A 15,261-nucleotide genomic window follows, 5' to 3' on the forward strand; every position below is an offset into this window, starting at 1 on the left:
GGAGGTAGAGAGGAACTGCTGGACCTCTTACCCTTTCTCTCCCCACTCCCTTCTCCTTCTGTGTCGTCTTTTTAGTTGTAAGCCTGAGGGCAGGGAACCGCTAACAAAAGATTGTATGTTACAGCGCTGTGTAAATTTACAGTGCTTCATAATAAAGGTTAATAATATAATAAATAATTTTAATTCCTTATTTATAATTCCTTATCAGTAGGATGTTAGGGGTGGGGAAAGGCCATGGATCAATTCAGACTGGTGGCTTCGATATTAGTGGGAGCAGAGAATCCCCTCCAAGTTTCATCTGAATTTAAAGGTGCTGTCCCAAGGTGCTGAACCGTGTCCCAAAAACGCTTGAGTACTTTGGTAGGTTCTTTACATTTTGAAATAAACCAGACTTGGTTCAGTGCCCCTTTGATAGGGAGGCACAAACCACCAATACTTTATACATCAGATTCCCCCATCCCACCCACCTGATTTTTCATCTCTCTTCCTCCTACACCAGCAGCATTTAAATTCCCCTTTCATTATTCACAGTTTAAGTTCCCTTACCAAAAAAAAAAAAAAAAAAAAAAAAAAAAAAAAAAAAAAAAAAAAGTAAGAATAAAGAGGACAGGAAGAAAATACGGAAGGAACAAGGCCATCTCACAATGATTCCAGTGAAGACAACATGAACATGATTACGCATACAGGTGAATGTATGCCAGTCTAGACCATAGGATAAACATTCAAATGCAGATACAGCCATGAGATCTCAAAACCACTCGTATAGATCATGTTTATCTTTTTAACCTTGGCAGTATAAGTCTTTGGCTGATTGTATGGGCACAGAGAATCCATTACACTGTCCATCTGTCAAATCACTTCAAAGGATATAATCTAATAGAAGACATCCGCACTTAGCATCTGCAAATATCCAGGAATTTGTGCTTGTATGTTAACTTTTTTGAAAGACACCCCTCACATCTCTGCAAGAGGCGAAGTATAAACAATAATTCCAGTGACAGAAGCATTAGAAAAAGCAGCCTTCTATCCTGTTTTGTAATACCTATAACAAAGAGAATTTTAATTATTTTTGGCATCATGACTTTATTAACCTACTCACCATCCAGGTAGCTGTAATTACATGATCACTTACCATACCATGGAAACTATTAGTGGAACATTATGGCCAGTTCTGAACAAGATCCAGCTCAGAGAGGATGAGTCTTAACACCAATTATGTACACAAAAAGAATAGCCATAGTTCTCTGTGTGTACACAAGGATGCTGTAGGCAAGTCACCATTCTGTTATTGTGAAAGAATTAAGCACAACTAGCCACAGTCCATAGTGTGGATCATCACCTTAAAGAAAAACACAGCAGGAGTCAAGCCTGTACCCGCCCCTTTCCCCGGTGTATCGGGGCCTCAGTGGCCAGAGCGGCAGCCACTGGGCCCTGATCCGCCGCTTTCCGGGCCGCCAGGAAGCGGCAAAAGCCCCTTCCCTCCAGCCTGAAAGGGTGTCCTTGGGGCTTCAAGCCCCAGACATCCCGCGGCGGTGGGGAGAGGAAAAACACTTGGCCCCTTTTCCCTCCGCGTTGCTGGCACAGCCATCTGAAGGCTGTGCCCAGGGACGCAAAGCCAAGGAGCGCCGAAACGGAGCTCCTTCTTGCGCTGCAAAAGGACGCTCTAAGCGCCCTCGTGCGGTGTGCAATGGCATCACATCCACGCCACCTGTTTGGAGTGCGGCGCCATTCTGGACGCCATCATGGCGGCCCCCATATAGATGGGGCGCCGCCATCTTGTACGTCCTCAGGACGTATTAGGCTTGGCGGGCTCAAGAAGTGACGCCCCCTTTTAAAATTAGGACGTCCCTTATGGTCGTTTGTAAAGCGCCTAAGTATCAGCATTCCATGGTCCACAGTGGAAAAAAGACCGAATTAGCATATGTGGCCCAAATATTTTTTTGCAATATATTTATTATGAGTTTCATTAAAAAAAATCAATTTCATACATGTTTCACAACGACATATAAAGCTTCATTTTCTTTTCGCTACCGTTCCATTCGTACCGAGCGCAATACAGGTGTTGGTTATTACCTATAAAAACCCTAAATGGCTTGGGCCCAGGGGTACTTGGAGGACCGCCTCTCCCCGTACAATCCGCCCCCGCACTCTCAGGTTGGGCAGGAAACATCTCTCTGTCTATTCCAGTATGCACATTATAGTGCAACACAGAGGGCATTTTCTATCTCCAGCCCCTAAACTATGGAATACCCGCCCGTCGAGCTCCGCACCGTCACACCTCCCTTGAGGATTTAAGAGGACGCTAAAAACTTTCTCTTTCTGCCAAGCTTCCTCCAATGAGTTTTGAGTTGGATTATTTGTTTTTATTTGATTGGTATTTTGCGGGAATTGAGTTTTTATATGCTCTTAGATGTTGATATTGATTTTTATCGTTTTTTCTCTTGTTTTAATGTTGTTTTTAACTGACACCGCTATGATCTTGTATAAGGAAGCGGTATATAAGAATAAACTCATTATTATTTTATTATTAATTATTATTCATTTATTATTATTATTATTTTTCTTAAACTTGTGTAGCTTACAATCAAATTTCATCATACTTCCTTACTTATCTCTTCAGTTGTTTAATACCTTTATCATTCCAGCTGGCTTATCTCTGATTTTCTTTCCCTCAGCAGATAATGTCCGCTCACATTGTCTTACAAGCCTTAAAATATATATTTAACTTCAAACTACCCATCTGTGAAGTGTTATAACTGACTGCACCATATTTAAATTCTCATGGCCTGTTACAGACAGGCCAAAATAACAGCGCTCGAACACTTTGGAGGTATGGTATTCAATGATGCCATGCGTCCTAAGAGTCCCAAAAGCCACACCAAAGCCACGCTCCTCTGTCCTAAGGACGGAGTGCAGCTTTGGTGTGGCTTTTGGACCAGGACTCATGCATCATGAAATACCATACCTCACAAGTGACTCGAAGCAGCTTTATTTTGGCCTGTCGTAACAGGCCTAATCAATCCTTTATGATGCATTTCTATTTTCAATAAAATTACTGCATATTTTCCTTCTTTCTCCTTCATGTAATTGACCAACGGCTCCCATATTTAACAAAAGTCTGATTGACTTCCCTTTCATAAACATTGTTAAATTATCCAGTTCCTTATATTCATACAATTCAGCAACCATTAAATTGGAATTTCCACTATCTTTCCACACATACTTGCGTATACATCCTAGTGGCTAACACCCTATAAAATATTAATTTACCATATTACGTTCCAATTGTTCTTGTTCTAACATACTCAAAGATATAGCTTGGGTCATTAATATATTCGATTTGTAATATTTCCTCATTGTTTTTATGACTTGTCCAAAACTCTCTGTTTTTTACATGTCCACCAAACAGTGGAATAAGAGCCAACTTCTGTTTACACATTTCCAACCAATTATTTTACATTACATACTATTTTGAGCCAATATCTGTGGTGTCAGGTGCCATCTGTATTGCATTTTATATTTTTCTCTTAAACCATAAGTAGTGTATATTTCATTCGCTTTTTCCAATTTTTCCCCATTGCAATAGAGCAAATATTCTGTCCCATATCCTTCAGCCCAATCAATCCATACATTTTTTTATCACTCTTGTTCTAAATCGCGTTGAAGTAAATTTTGATAATCTGAAAATTCATGACTTTCCTTTTCTCTAATTATTTTTTCCATTTCACCCTCTGTTTTCCAACTTCCTTTGTTTACTGGTCCATCAGAAATCTTTTTTATTCTTCTGTATCGAACACCAACTACATTTAAAATCCTTCGTTATTTAATTCTAATTCAGCTTTTAATTTTCTTTGTCCATCTTCCATTTTTGTGATATCTTCATACATAGGCCATTTTCACATGACAATTTTTCATTTTTAAAGGTGCCTCATTAATGGATGTCCATAATGGTATTTCTGTAAAACAATTGTCTTTGAGTTTCTGCCAACATTAACCGTGATTTTCTAAATAATGATTGTAACTTCTCGATCAGCTTTAGTTTTCTGTACAGTAAAATCCATGGAGACCCAAATATTAGAGCTGCACTTTCCAGATTAAGTATCTTGTTTTTCTTAAGTCCATCCAGTCACTAATACAACTCATTACCGACGCTTGATAATATAGTTTGGATTGTATGCCCACCCCTCCTCTTCAATTGTGTCAAGAAGTTTCAATCCTATTCCGGTTTTCTATTATTCCAAATAAAGTTTTAATGTCCTATTCCCATGTTTTAAAAGGGATTTATTTGTTGTAATTGGTAAGTTTTGAAATAAATACCATCTTCTTGTGGCCCCTAAATTCTGCTGTCTTTCTTAGTCACCTCAACCACATGCTACAATTCAGAAAGGAGACCAGGTTAACTATTTTAGACACAGGGCTGAGAAACCTGCGGCCCCTCAGATTGGACATAAGTGCACAGAAAGTGTTTTTTACTTACTCGAACCACAGATTTGTCTAGCCCAGTACTGCCACAGCCGGACTAGAAGAGGCTTTCGGGGCTTCAGGCAAGATTCTTTTCTTGCTCTAACCTGGTTATCCTTAGTATTTCCTTGTGATACACTGTTCAGCTACTATCAAGGCCCTGATGTTGCTTATTCCAAAATCAGAGAGTAACAGGGTGTTCAATGGATATGAACTCCAACACAATTGCCCAGACCGGTCAGTGTAAGTGACGATGGGAGTTGCAGTTCATATCAGAGGGCCCCAAGGTTTCTCAGTTCTGTCTTAACAAATGTTAACTAATCCTAAAATACCCCGATTTGCAAATTATTATATTAGTGGATCACATCAACTTTCTGAAAAGGTGGGGAAAAAAGGAAAACCACACGGAACAACCCAAGCCAGCCCACTCTGGGATTGATCCTTTGTCCTGCATTTTACCTCAAAAGAAAGAAAGAAAAGAAAGAAAAAGAACAGACACAACAAATATTCAAATAACTTTTCCTTAACAATGCCAAATTTAATATGCCTTCTGCATACAAAATAAACTTCCAAGAAATGGTTCAACCACAAAATAGTTTGAGTTATATGAACCACTGTGCCTGATTCTGAAAATGGGAAGAAACAAAATGGTCTGCTATATCTGGTACTGAAAAATCTGACCAAAATTCTGATATAAAATACAGAATCCAATATTGCTAACAGTGCTGATCAACCTTCTAATTTGGATCACTAGAAAATCATCGTCTGTGAATCCGCATCGAGGCCAATCAGACCAGGCTAATTTTGCCTCTGTAAGGAAATATGAACCAAATAAGCCTGTCTGACCACGACCAAAGCTTTCATAACTCTTCTGTCTCAGAACAAAATGAATCTAGGCTTAGGGTGCAGTTAACCACTCACAATCAACCTTTAGGATCAATTTTTTCTAAGTGAACTAAAGGCTTGAGCTGCTCAGCAAAAACTCCCAGTCATCAGAAACCATGTCTTGTCTGCTGGTGCACAATGCTGAGCTCCACAAGGTAGGAAAGAGACAAGGGCTCAATGTTGTCAGGAAATTTCCTGGGATAAAGATGCGAGATCTTGTAATACCACAATCTCATAATGCCTGCGGAATACATGCCCCTTGGCAACAAATTCATGGTCCATACGAAACCCCATCTCCCACCAGGAAGTCTGTCAAGTTCTCAGAAGGCAATCAACTATCAACACAAGTTGCGTACCAAGATGCAATGACGGTTTTTTCCTCCCATTTCTGGCATGCCAAGATACCGCAAATGCCAAGGCGTGCCCAGGTTTGTCCATGGAGCGCCGTGTCGGAGGACAAATGGGCTGGCCTGCTGGCCCTTCAGGAGGAACACCATCTCATGAATCCAAAAAAGGTTCAGGCTCCATGTTTGTCACATAGGCCCCACGGAGTCGATGGAGGAAAACTCTCCAAGCTCTGGTCCAAACCCACTCCCTTTGCAAGAAAGGAAGACAAGTTACAAAACACCATTTGAATCAATAATCGTCCCCATTAGCCAAAGCAGAGAATCCCCCGTCCTAAACACATCTGCTAGATTTTTTTTGTTTTAAAAAAAACCGCTGCAATGCTGAAAAATGGCACAAACGCCTCCTGGCACATCTCCAAAAAACCCCAATCCTGGGACGCGTGATTTTAGAAAGAAGGGGATAGCTTAACAGAAATATTTCCATTTTCTTCTTAAGCAGTGTTTCTTTGACAGTGGTCTTTGGCAGTGTTTTTCTCTTCCTTAAATATTTGATTCGTTTGTTGTGCTTTATTGTTATGTTATCATGCTCAATTAATGATTCTCATATAGAATTGTGCCTTGCCAAGCTGTCATCATAAAAAACTTCAGCAGATTTTTAAACCAAGATTAAAAACCATGATTTTCTCTTGGAATTAGGGGTTATACACTTGAAGGAAACTTGCGTTCTTCAACATTGCCATTACACAATACACCTCTAAGAGCCAGGATCCCAAGTTACACAAGAGAAAAGAAACAATAAAAGCTACCGTATAACCCAATGCAATTACTTATCTAATTAAGTTATGATTAAAGTAGGAACAACAGCCCAAGTTTTAATTAAAAGATGAACAGAACGGCTCAAAGCTTTTAAAAAGATTTACAAAGGGCCCTGATGAATTCCTGATTCAAGTTGTCCAGAAGTATGAGGCTATTACCAAAACAGACATCCTCGTTTTTCTTAACTTGGCTGTCTTGGTGGTCCAGATGTGAAAGCCCTCTTTTGGTAGTTTCAGACACTGATTAGCCCACCTAGGCTTGCTGTTCTCATGATGTGCAAAAACACCAACAATTGCCAGCTCACAGTCTAGTGTGACCTGTCTTTTTTACAGTCCTTTGCCATAAAAAAGAGTGCATCTGCGTTATGGAAATGCCTTCTAACAAAATGCCATACTGCATGAAGGAGACGGGAACCAGGACAATCCTTACTGGTACTTACCTTGAAGTAAATATTCCATCATGTTAATGGTACCACCAGTGACTGGCATCATTGTGACAGGAGGGCCCTCCATGGTACTGTCTTCCCTACACAAAAGAAAGAAGGATAAAAGAAACAGTGCATTTTTACTTTGAAAAAATTGTTACTTAGAATCTTTATCATTAGTGATGTAATAATTACGTTTAAGTCCTTTTAGAGAAAAGTATATCAGTGATATCACCAAACGACACCCTCGCTTTGCTTCTCTCCTCCAGCCCTCCCAAGCATTACAAGTCCTAGTACATCAACTCCACACTCGCTTTGTTACTAGGAATATGTTACTGAAATGCTTGCATTAGTTAGTGGGAAGATTTCCCCCCCACTATAATCTAGTGCGTGTATTAGTATCCCTTTCAACCAGGAAAAGTAGTCCTATTAATCAGGTATGGAGACTTCAAGAAACAACAGAAAAGCACATCACATGACAACTCTCATAGTGACAGAGTTTTCTGATGCCAAATCCACACATGTGCTCCTACACCAATTCTATGGATCTACCCAGGATATTTGAATGTATACACGATCACTAGAGTGTTCAGGTTTAAAATCCGCATTAAAATACACAGAACTACACGAGGGGCACCATAGTCTGCCACAAACCTTAGATACACTTACTCAAAAGTCCCACTGACTACAGGGAAGGAGCTTCACACTATTCATGCTTACCTTAAGCATGTATATCACATGTAGATTTTAGCAGCAATAGCAGTTCCTACTTATCAGTGCACTTAAGGCACTCCGAAGGGGTTTAGTAAGCTAATTGGCCCCAACATCTTTGCATAGTATGTGCCTTCAGAGCCAGCCGTTATGTGTTTGAGCAATCGCCTACAACCTGGGAGCAGGGTTTGAATCTCGCCCTCAGCTAGGGGAAACGCACTGGGTGGCCTTGGGCAAGTCCCCCACTCTCCGCCTCAGCGGAGGGCATTGGGAAAACCGTTGAGAGTGGGCTTGGCTTTATATGGGCCCATGTAGAATATCCAGGATTCCATCGTCTTGCTGTCATTCCTATCGTTTACGTATTGATGTTCCTTTATTGTTGTTATTGTTATTTGGGAATTTTTTAAACGTTGTGTGGGAGCAGGATAAGGATTTTACCAGCTATACTGTGAACCACTCACTCCAACGGAGAGGCGGGAATGGAATAAATTTTCATTATTATTAAGTTGGAGATAGCCTTGAAGGCAAACGGACACAACAACAGCCACCTTCACGGACATATACTTCAGGTCCAACATCGAAGAGTGGATGAACACGCATCCTCCCAGTGTCACTGGACCCTGCAGCCCCCATCATGGGCTAACACCCACCCTAGCCCTGCGGCCTCTGAAATGACTCCCAGAAACATGTAAATGTGTAGAAAATGAAAACAAGGCAAAAAAAGCAAGCCACTCTCGACTTGCCTCTGGGTCCATAACACACGTGGAAATAACATCCAACTCTGACGACCTCTTTATTACTCTGCCTGATGCACGGAATCCTGGGAACTGTAGTCTATTGTGGCACCAAAGCTCTCTGACAAGCACGGTAAATGTCTCACAAAACACAATTCCACAGAATTCCCTAGCATTAGCCAAAGAATTAAAACGCGCTCTCAAACTGGGATTATTCCGCCCTGCAGTATTTAGGAACTCAAGGCGGAGCACCTGCTTGAACTGAGAAGGACTGAAGAAGGGAGGCAGAGGACATTTAGAGAAAGTACACCCACTCCGGGTCCAAAGCGCACAAAGGAACCGCACCTTCGGTTCTCCAGAAGCCAGTCCTGTGCGAGCGAAATGGCACAGACACGAGAGGAAAACGACCCTCAACCGACACCACTCTAACTCCTACCTACCTCACTCCACAAACAACACAAACCAACGCAGCATGCGCATTGCCCCCCCAACGTATCATGGCGCCATCATTATCTGCCCGAAGAAACAAATGCGCATCTCGTGTTCCCCCTTCCACATTTCCCACACCTAAATGAGGGCGCCCTCGCCTTCTGACGTCCAGAGACGACGGAGCCCTCCCATTCACATCCTCCCTAGGACTATGGCTTATTACAGCTAAAAACGTCGCTTTATAAACGCCAGTCTCTGCCTTCCGTTGCATTTTGGGGGTGGTAGTTTATAGGAAGGGGCGTTAGACATATTCACCTTCAAGACATAGGCGAGAGAGAAGCCTCACTGAACACCCCGAAAATCAACCAGGACGCAGCAGGGACCACAATTAAAAACGACCTAGCCCCGCCCCCTCGCCTAAAAAATACATAAATAAAATGCCCCCCGCATTCTCCCCAATATTTCATGCCTTCATATCTTCCTCTGACTCAAGAGGAGTGTTCCTATTTTTCGTAGCCTGAGGCGAGCAGGAGCGCGCCGCCAGCAAAATTTGTACAGGGAGGGACACGGAAGGTTTTTTGGAGCAAGGTCTTATTTTAATTCGCTTGACTCCTAATGCTGCCTTTCCTCCCAAGGCGAGGGCCCCCCCCCAAGCGGCTCACAATAAAAAACATGTTAAAAAATTACAAGAAAACATATTAAAAATAACTAACAACAGCAAATAAAGCCAGTATAAAATGACATTCATGCCTTAAAAACGCAGTGTAACCACCCTTCACCTGCTGCTTTCAGCAAACGCGGCTTCCTAGTCACAACCTGTTCCTAACAACAACAGCCTCAACAAATCCAGAGAGAGCCCATTTCAGTCTGGAAGAATCAGAAACTAGAGAGATCTTGTAGCACCTTTGAAGCCCACGAACGACAGGAATGCCAAACAAAAACAACAAAAACCATCAGTGATGCCCTTTATGGCCAACCACAACTGCCACAATAAACTTGTGCAAGCTTCGCCAAACGCCATTGGCTTCTCTCATCACAAGACGATCCTAACAAACCAAAAAACATACTGTGTGACCCCTAGGTTGGGAGGAGTGATTTCCCAATGAAGTCTGTGTAATTGTCTGTTGAGAAGGCAAGGCACCAGATAAATACAACAGATACACATGGAAAACCACCCTCCCTACAGGTTACCACAGTGGTACATCATTCCAGAGAATCTGGCCATGAAAGAAAGTGGGCTCTCTCTCTCCCTATATATAATATAGATTGGTGTGTGTGTGTGTATCACCCACTCACTTCTCTGAAGAGCCCAGCCCCACAGAGCTGCGAAACCGTCAGACTAAACTCTTCTAAGAACATGCCGCATACCGCCCCCCAAAACCCACAAACAAAACATGGATGCTGGCCAGAAAGCCTCGACTTCACAGATAAAAAGAACAGTTGAGGGTAACCATACTGATTTTGTGAGACTGAACAATCAAAAAACCACTACAAGACTGAATTCAAGAACAAAATTAGTGGACTCACTTTTTAATACAAACCTCCATTGAGTCAGCTGGAGGTTTGTGGTTTCCCAGTAAAAAATAAATAAATCTAGCCCACAGATTTGATTCGCAACGACGCATACCTACCCAGCCTGCTATTGGAGAAGTCCTTATAAGCACACAAGCCACAAGAATGGTTTAAGCCTCTCTTGCACCAAACATCCTCGCTGGATGTCAGACATCCCTTACCTATTACCAGTTCTAGTTGACTGGAGGAGATTATTATGTGCAAGCTTTGAATCATCAATATTTTATTTTTGAAATTGCAAAACAATTGCAAAGAACCCTGACTCAGAACAGCTGCATATTCCTTATTACATAACTAGAATGCTTCCACCAACAGCCATACTGGTTTGTGGGGAACCCTTGCTCTTCCAGATATTTAGAATTACCACTCTCTGATGCTTCACCTACAATGGCCACAGTAAGGGATTGTGAAAAGTGCAGTTCAAAGCATTTGCAGGCCAAAGCTTTTTCACCCCTGTCCCTAGCCAGTCATTGTCCAGACACATTAAAATTCAGTCTTGACAGATTCAACCATACAGCCTCATCAATAGCCTGCACCACTAGCAACAAACGCAAGTTAATTCTCCCATTAATCCCAAAAGCTTGGGGCCAAAGGTGTTGGATTTGGGGACTCTTAAAAAAAAAATTTTTTTTTGAATACCTGTATTTGCATATACATGCACAACTGAGAAATCTTGGAGAATGGACCAAAGTCTAAACACCAAAATTCATTATTCATAGTTTTGCCTTAGGGTCGCCATAAATCAGGAAAATGACATGAAGGCACACAACAACCATAAACCTTATACATGTTGCCTGAAGGTAATTTTAATACATAATGTTTTTACATTTTTTTTTGCAGAAAACAAACTTGCTACCACAAAAGTAAACGGCACTGTCGCTAGCTTAGCCACCCATGAAAAAAAGTTTGGGTTTAGAAACTTATTATTGACAAATCTGGAAAGGGAAAAGACTCAACCTTAATCAGTTTTGCAGTGGAGAGGCAGATTGACAATATCCTGACTCAATTGCCAGACTTCAATAGTTCTCCATGAAATGTAAATGCAAAACTTAACACAATTCCAGGCGATTGATTGTTTGCTTCTACGGTACTGCATCTCCCAGGTTTTTCTCTCTAATCCAACTGGATGGCAACACACTCACTATTTTTTGATGTCCCTCACAATTTTCTTACACAATGTACAAAGCATTTTGATACCATGCAATAAGCCTTGAACTCGCTGGAAGAAACGCAGCATAAGAAAATGTCATGAATACATAAATAACAAAAATAATGATCAGAGGTCTCCGGCGTTGATGGAAATGTGAACATTACAGTCTTTCAAAAGCGCTTCCCACCTGTCAATCCCACCACACACCTCTTGAACGTCGCACGTTATGTAAAGACCATTTCTCGCAGAAAAAAAGATTCTTAAAAGCAAACAAAACAACAGATCTACAAGAATGGATGGGCTGAAAAAATATTCAAATCAAGAAGTGGTCTCTGCGCAGAACTAGGAAAAAGAGAGGGGGATTAAAATCCCATAAAAGGAAAGGAGTTTATATAATCTGCCAACTGCAGAAATAAACACTTTTGACAACTATTACTGCTGTGTTTAATGCTGGGGAAACCCTGGCATTGTCAGTTCCTTGTGGCAACACAGATTTCTATGACAAGGAGGCTGAATATCTCAAAAAAACAAACAAATCCCCAGAAATTCCAAGCGCACATGAGCCACGAACAGTTCAAGTGGTGTCAAAACTGCATTATTCGGACACTGCCAATTAGACCACACAGACAGATGTCTCTCTGAAATATGCTCAATTATATTATTCATTATTATTAATTATATATTATATATTACAAACCTTTATTCTAAAGCGCTGTAATTATACACAGCGCTGTACAAAGTCAGAAAACTTAAAGATATATAAAAAGCCTGCCCAAGGCGTACATTCTACAGATAACAACAATAAAAGAGGAAATAATAAAATTACATCTAGAAAAAGAAAAACAGATTAAAAACATCAAATATAAAACAACACCTAACACATCACATCACAATGTTCATCAGACAGCCAATGACAATCACCAAATTCCCTGAGAACAAGCTTCCCATCCCAACACAAATGGTTTTCAGCTCAGCCTTAAAAGCTGTTAGGGACGTGACTGAGCCGTGCATGCAGAGAGAAAGAAGGTTCCAGGAATAGAGGGCAGCAAGACGAAAGGGACGATCCGGATGGGGCCAGAGAAATCCTAGGGGGGAACGGCAGACTTTGCTACCAAGAGCAGAGAGTCCGATAGGGAATATAGAGGAGACGACGAAGATCGTTACAATCAAAAGAGGGCCACCAATGCAGGGCTTTAAAAGTGAAGTAGCAGAAGTTTGAACCTATGCGGAAAGAGATCCCTTCAAAAAAAGAAAGCCCTCTACGTCATTTCCCACGACTTAGATAGCAACAGACTGTTCAATGTTCACACTTCTGATCCTGCACATCCTGTTACAAGAAATCTTTGAAAAAATTTTAAAAAACTTATTTCAATAACCATAACACAACAACATAAAGACAGCTACAATCAGACAGAACCACAAGCGAACTATTTTTAAAGTGCCATTACCTTGTACCCTGTGCAAAGGGATCTTCGTAGCACCTTTGAGACCTACTGAAAAGAAAGAAGCTGGTACAGAAGCATTTGTAGATTTCCATCTACTTTCTCAGATGTAATGGGGTGGAAGGAGTCCAGGGACAGACAAACCTTATATAAACACGGCTTTGTGAGAATGCAAACAGCCCTCCAGTATAAGTCAGCTTCTTCATCATACATAATTCAACAGGCCATCTGTTACCTTCATGTCCTCTATGACATCTAGGCAAGATAGGAACCTGCTGTAACAACCTGTTTTACTGCTGGTGAACTTAACCCACTAGAGCCAATGTGCACATTAGCACATGTAGAAGCACTTCACAGCTTGGACATCCAATAGCTCACCTCAAGGTAGCATGAGCCAAGCAAAAGAAAAATAAATTTTGATGAGTCCCAAAAAAATGGAAACCCAAAACTACTGCCAAGAACTAATTCTTCACCCAGCCCTTGCAGGCCATTTCCACTGGCCCACAGAAAAATGGAAATGATAAATCAACTATGAGGAATCAAGCTATTTGATTGAATCCAACCCCAGCAGATGAGCGATCAAAAAGGGTGAAAGTATGGACATCCTTGGGTGAGAAACGACCCATCAGCGTTATTAGGATGTTATACATAGGAAAGGGGAAGCCCAACTTGGACAGACTTGGCACTGGGCTTTAACTGATGTTATACTGTTCCATGGCAAAATTTGTATATGCTTAACACTTTTATTGTAAATGTATAATTGTTATTTCTGGATACTGCCTTGGGTCCCACTTTGGAGAAAGGCAGCATATAAACTAAATAGACACTGCTATACTGGTTTGTTGATATAGCATCCAGGTAGGCAACCCGTTTGAGCCGGGGCCGGGTTCGCTATCCCTCAGCCACAAAAATAAATCATAATAAATATTAAAAAAAATTTAAATGAATAAATAAACCGGGACAAATGTAGGACAAACATTTCACAATGGTGGACACTTTTAAAAAAAGTGGAGACACCAAAAAAATTGCTGATTTTAAAAAACTGTTAATATAAAGCATGATTCTGAGGCACTATAGACAAATTGCCCCCCCCCACAAAGAGCCCTCGCAGCACTTGGACGGCAGACCGGGCGGCGGCCAGGTCCCAAGGCCTCGCCGGGCCGCATCCGAGCCCGCGGGCCCGCAGTTGCCCTACCCACTGATATAAGATAACACAAACATCTGCATAGCTTTATCATACTGCATTGGGGCCATCATATTTATATATAAGCCCCCAATACAAGTACAAAAGCTATCAGATGTTGATCTATATCAAACAAACCCAGTTCATAGCAGCTCCATTCACAGCCATCAGGCAGATCTTTTCCAAACTCACCTCCTCTGGGGCCTTCAGGTCATTTCCAAACATATGGTGACCCTCAGGACAAACGTTCTCATAGTGGTTTTTCTTCGTAAACATTGCCTTCCTCGAGGCAGAGAGTATGACAGAGATTCAACACCAGTCTCCTGGTAGTCCTAGTCCCAGTACTCAAACTACTACACTAAACGCTTCTCACACTTTCAAAGCAAATGGGTCTTAATTCAGGACTAAGCCCCTGACACTACTTTACATAGAATAGCTCAGAACAATACCTATATTGCTTTGGGGAAATTTTATTTCATAGGAATCATAGAATCGTTAGAGTTGGAAGAGACACAATGTCCATCCAGTCCAACCCCTTGCCATGCAGGAAATCACAATCAAAGCATTCCCTGACAGATGGCCATCCAGCTCTGCTTAAAGACCCTCCAAGTAAGGAGACTCCACTACACTCCGAGGAGTTTGTTCCACTGTCGAACAGCCCTTATTGTCAGGAGTTCCTCCTAAGTTGAGGTGGAATCTTTTTCCTGGAGGCTTGGCATTCCACGTTCCCGTTCTAGTCTCTGGAGCAGCAGAAAACAAGCTGCTCCTCCTCAACATGACATCCCTTCAATAATATTAAATAGGGCATCATATCAAATCTAGACTTATATTATGCAGGCTAAACATCCCCAACTCCCTAAGCGTTCCTCATAGGGCATTGGTTTCCAGACCCTTCATCTTTTAGTCGCCCTCTTGGACACGCTCCAGTTTTCTCCAATGTCCTTTTTGACTTGTGGTGCCCCGAACTGGACACAGATTCCAAGGTGGGGCCTGACCAAGCAGAATAGTGTGGCACTATTTACTTCCTTGACTAGACACTATTACTTTATTAATGCAGCCTAAAATCGCATGGCCTTGTTAGCTGCTGCACGCTCTGTTGGACTCATG

At 41.6% G+C, this 15,261-nt stretch overlaps 1 protein-coding gene and 1 pseudogene across 3 annotated transcripts in view; both read right to left on the reverse strand.

Moving 5' to 3' along the window:
* The window catches only part of FGR (FGR proto-oncogene, Src family tyrosine kinase), a 665,433-nt gene that overhangs the window by 378,147 nt on the left and 272,025 nt on the right, over positions 1-15,261 (reverse strand). The window lies entirely within an intron of this gene.
* On the reverse strand, positions 5,385-7,021 carry LOC121915126 (annotated as a pseudogene).

This window comes from Sceloporus undulatus, chromosome 9 (assembly GCF_019175285.1).
Source record: "Sceloporus undulatus isolate JIND9_A2432 ecotype Alabama chromosome 9, SceUnd_v1.1, whole genome shotgun sequence".
Lineage (NCBI taxonomy): Eukaryota > Metazoa > Chordata > Lepidosauria > Squamata > Phrynosomatidae > Sceloporus > Sceloporus undulatus.